Source organism: Echiichthys vipera (genome assembly GCF_963691815.1).
Source record: "Echiichthys vipera genome assembly, chromosome: 8".
NCBI classification, from domain to species: Eukaryota; Metazoa; Chordata; class Actinopteri; order Perciformes; family Trachinidae; genus Echiichthys; species Echiichthys vipera.
In genome coordinates this window covers 1,595,853-1,600,852 of record NC_139833.1, presented here as the reverse complement: position 1 = coordinate 1,600,852, position 5,000 = coordinate 1,595,853, and the positions used below count along the sequence as shown (strand labels likewise).

At 52.2% G+C, this 5,000-nt stretch overlaps 1 pseudogene across 1 annotated transcript in view; it reads left to right on the top strand.

Annotated features, from left to right (window-relative positions):
* LOC310950069 (neural-cadherin-like) overlaps nt 1–5,000 on the top strand; it is a 73,389-nt pseudogene that overhangs the window by 67,218 nt on the left and 1,171 nt on the right. The window contains exons 8-11 of the transcript in view: nt 207–379; nt 466–634; nt 713–883; nt 4,372–4,544. The product of the transcript in view is annotated as a neural-cadherin-like (transcript). The remainder of the gene's footprint in view (nt 1–206; nt 380–465; nt 635–712; nt 884–4,371; nt 4,545–5,000) is intronic.

Genomic DNA, 5,000 nt, shown 5'->3' with positions numbered 1-5,000 from the left:
GCGTTTGAAAAGAAGCCTAACATGGTCTGAACCTGTGTGTGTGTGTGTGTGTGTGTGTGTGTGTGTGTGTGTGTGTGTGTGTGTGTGTGTGTGTGTGTGTGTGTGTGTGTGTGTGTGTGTGTGTGTGTGTGTGTGTGTGTGTGTGTGTGTGTGTGTGTGTGTGTGTGTGTGTGTGTGTGTGTGTGTGTGTGTGTCTGTGTGTGCAGGTATCATCAAGCTGCGGAGGAGCCCCCCTCCGAGGCTCAGGGGGCCGCAGTACGTTCTCAACATCACCGCCACGGACGACAACGCGTCCGGGGGACCGTACCCGCTCAGCAGCTCGGCTCAGGTCATCGTGGGAATCAACGACATCAACAACAACAAGCCGCTCTTCCAGGAGGTGACTGACGCCGTCCGTGCTCCGATGGAGCGTCACTTTCTCTCCTGATCTGTGTTCAGTGTTGATCGGGCTGTTTGTGCTCTCAGTGTCAGAACTACAGTCTGAATGCGGTGGTCCTGGAGAACCAGCCGTCGGGGACGTTCGTCCTGCACGTCAAGGCCCACGATGCCGACATGGGGGTCAACGGAGAGGTCAAGTACGGCATCATGCACAGAGACGGAGTGTCGTCGGGGTTCGACATCGATCCCGACACCGGTGAGTTCCACGCAACCTCGCTGTATGAACACTGAGTATGTTTTTAAGAGTTAACAGCACGGTCCCTGTGTTTGTCAGGTGTCATCACCACAACGGTGAGTTTCGACCGGGAGCGTCAGAGGGAATACATGTTATCGGTGACAGCCACGGATCAGGCGGAGGAGCCGCTCATCGGCATCTGTCAGATCACCGTGCTCATCGCCGACCAGAACGACAACGACCCCAAGTTTGAGAACAGCCGCTACCAGTGTGAGTGTCTGCTTAGTACTGCACCGATTAACAGAAATGGTCCAGATCAGTTCTGTGCCTGTGATGTTCAGCGCGTTAAGTTAGTTTTTACTTAGTTAGTGTGAAACACTCGGGGTTAAAATGGTTCAAAGGTTTCTTCACCTATGACAAGTGAAGGAGTTCAAGTACCTCGGGATCATGTTCACGAGTGAGGGGACGATGGAGCGTGAGTTTGGCCGGAGAATCGGAGCAGCGGGGGCGGAGCTGCAGTCGCTCTACCGCTCAGTCCTGGTTCCTACCCTCACCTGTGGTCATGAAAGCTGGGTCAGGACCCAAAGAACCAGGTCCAGGTCAGGACCCAGAGAACCAGGTCCAGGTCAGGACCCAAAGAACCAGGTCCAGGTCCAAGCGTGTGAAATGTGTTTCCTCAGGAGGGGGTCTGGAGTCTCCCTTAGAGAGAGGGGGAGAAGTTCAGCATCCGTGAGGAACTCGGAGTAGAGCCGCTGCTCCTTTGTGTTGAAAGGAGCCAGTTGAGGTGGTTCAGGATCATCTGGTAAGGATGAACCCTGGGCGTCTCCCTAGGGAGGTGTTCCAGGCACGTCCAGCTGGGAGGAGGCCTCGGGGAAGACCCAGGACCAGGTGGAGAGATTAGATCTCCACACTGGCCTGGGAACGCCTCAGGATCCCCCAGTTAGAGCTGGTTAATGTGGCCCGGGAAAGGGAAGTTTGGGGTCCCTGCTGGAGCTGCTGCCCCCGAGACCTGATCCAGGATCAGAGGCTGAAGATGAGATGAGATGATTTCTTCACTTTTGGGGTCCCGTCTCCACCTGTGCACGTTCATGGTCCTCTTACTGTACAATAGGAATGTTTCTGTGTGTGTGTGTGTGTGTGTGTGTGTGTGTGTGTGTGTGTGTGTGTGTGTGTGTGTGTGTGTGTGTGTGTGTGTGTGTGTGTGTGTGTGTGTGTGTGTGTGTGTGTGTGTGTGTGTGTGTGTGTGTGTGTGTGTGTGTGTGTGTGTTTTGGGGGAAACAGGTGAATTACGGAGCCTTCTGTTTCCCATCGACCATCCATCTGCATCCTTGTAATCCTGGAAAGCTCTTAAGACTGATGAAACATTCTGCGGCGGCTCCCGCGGGTCCCGGTTTGTTTACCACGCGTGCAAATATGTGTTTTTGAAAAGCGTTGTGTCGGAAGTTCTCCTCTCCAGATTAGGGGAACGCAACGAGCGGCTCATCAACTATTTAACAGGCGGATCGAAATGTTTCTGGGACATGCATTCATTTACCACTGATGAGTGTGTGTGTGTGTGTGTGTGTGTGTGTGTGTGTGTGTGTGTGTGTGTGTGTGTGTGTGTGCGTGTGTGTGTGTGTGCGTGTGTGTGTGTGTGCGTGTGTGTGTAAGCTGGAAACCACCTCTGTTTAGCTGCTTGTTGTTTATCTTACGGTCGTCACAGACGCATAGATCACAGTGATGTCAGAGGATACGCGCGCAGGCGTGCGCACGTGTACGAGCACGAGGCCTACGGCGGTTCTGAGGTCATTTCCTGTGCGCCTGTTGGGACGTAGAGAAAAGAACGAGGGACCATGCGCGGACATTTCAAACAATGGCGGTGAAAGGTTCACGTTGGTGTGATGCGGAGGTGGAGTGTTTACTGCAGATTTGGTCGATGAAAAGATTCAAAAACAGTCGACAAGACGCACAAAAACTCAGAGGTCTACGGAAAGATCTGGAAACAAAGCCACGCATCGCCATGACGTCATCAATGCGTGTGACGTGTTACGGCGTGATGACGTATAGGCAGCAAGAAGCATTCTCCGAGGCCCAGGTAGTGTGAGTACAAACGGGCCTGGAGGGGGGGACAAGGACCCTAAAGCACGGGGCACGGGACGGAGGCACAGTGGGAGGGCGCCCTCAGTCAGTTTATCCGTCAGGCTCTTTCTCTGCTCTGGGATCCCCCAGTTAGAGCTGGTTAATGTGGCCCAGGAAAGGGAAGTTTGGGGTCCCCTGCTGGAGCTGCTGCCCCCGCGACCCGACCCCGGATAAGAGGATGAAGATGAGATGAGATGATACGTTGTAACTGCAGCAAACAGAAGGAGCTTCTGACGGGAGGCGGCTGAACTCTGCGTCTGCTCCTCCAGGTCGTTGTTTCCTCTGCGTCTCTGTGATTAGACTCAGGATCTGACGGGTTAGTCAGTGGAAGCGTGTTCGAGACCCACAAACGTCAAACAGACGTTATTACTGACATAATGCTTGAAATGCAGTATTACAGAGGGCTGAGTGCGGAGGCCCGGCTCCCCGCCTGTTTGACTGGAGGTTGCGTTCGTGGATCCGTTGACGTCTCAGAGTGAGACCCAGAAATGACAGAACGAGGCGACGCGCTGCTGACGCCATACAGCGCCGTGTTCCCGTTATTCTAATATGTGCTGAGCGTCACAGAACGTGATGTTTCCATGGGTCGCTTTGAACGCAGCTCAGTGTTCGAGCTCCAGTCAGTCTACAGTCAGTCTGCGTGTGGACACCGTGTGTGAGGGTATCTGACGTTACATATGTCTGCTGTTGTGAAATATGGTTCACGGTAACCTCCCTAAACCTTCTCGGTGAATGGAGTTGTTCTTATAATGCTCCTTTCTATCGTCTTCTGACGACTGAAGACGCTTTCACACTGATGGAAGTGGACGTCTACAGACCCTCTAATCAAGGGTTCGTCCACACGATCCAAAACCACCTTTCTTTTCTCTGTCGTTCTTAAAAAGTTTCCCGTCCCTTTTGTCACCTCCTCTGCTCTATTTCTCCTTCTTCTTCTTCTTCCTCTCCTCCTCCTCCTCTTCCTCCTTCTGTCACCTCCTCTGTTCTTCTTCTTCTTCTTCCTCTTCTTCTTCTTCTTTTTCTTCTTCTTCGTCCACACGATCGAAAACCACCTTTTTTTGGTTCTTAAAAAAGTTTCCGTCCACTCGGCCTCGACTCCTAAATCTCTGCGTCCAAACAAAACCAGACTGAAGATGAATGGTTACAGGAAAACGCGTCTTTGTGTGGACGAGCCCTAAGATCTAACCATTCGCAGCGCGGGGAGCAATTTGGGGTTAAGTGTCTTGCCCAAGGACACCTTGACACACGGACCGGGGGAGCCGGGATCGAACCTCCAATCTCTCAAATAGAAGATGACCCGCTTTACCTCTGATCTTCGTCTCTTAGGTAGAAGCACGTGCACGTCACATCAGGTCTCATCAGGTCCTGTTTTTTGTGCACCCTTCTGGTCCTTTAGCACCTCTGAATAGTTCTTAAGTGCGGTACTTGGGTAAATGTGCTTCCACCACTGCTCACACATGTGTGTGACAGGAAACAGGAGAGAGAGAGGTGGTGAGGACCTTAGCCTCTGTCTATGGGGCGCCCGCTCTGACCACTGAGCCACCGGGCGCCTCACATGTGTGTTTTTTGTTGGAGAGAGTCTTACTTCAGGTGTAGTACCTGTGGTATTCTGGCCCCTCCCTGACAGTAAATCTCCTCCTCAGACTTCCTGCGTGAGGACACTCCGGTTGGAACTAGTTTCCTGCGAGCGGCGGCACACGATGACGACCAGGGGAGCAACGCGGCCATCACCTACACCCTGTCCAATCAGAAGCCAGCGTACCTGCACATCAACCCCAGTACGGGCTGGATCTACGTCCACCACCCCATCTCACAGGTCAGAAACCGCCGCTCTGGGTCCCAGCAAAGGTTTGGGAGGTCCTCACAAAGCACACACACACACACACACACACACACACACACACGTAATATATTCACGCCTGCATCGGCTCCTCTGCTGCGCCCTGATGGGAAAGTGTGTATAAATAAACATGCACAGTGTTTGGTTTGCATCCACTGAGGGAACGTGTGTGTGTTTCCTGTTTACAATAATAATCAAAACCAAACCGTCCAATTCTGTCGGTGTTGTTTATTATATATATATATATATTTCTGTGTAGGGACTCTTCACATGCTGCTGCAGAGGTTTGCTGTTATTTTCAGCAGCATTAGTGGTTAAAAAAGACCTTTGAATGCCTTCAGCGTACTGCCCCGAGCTAATCACTGTTAGCATCGTCAGGCTGTTAGCGGTTGTAACGTAAATATGGTCCAGCTTGAAAAATGTTTCCCTTTA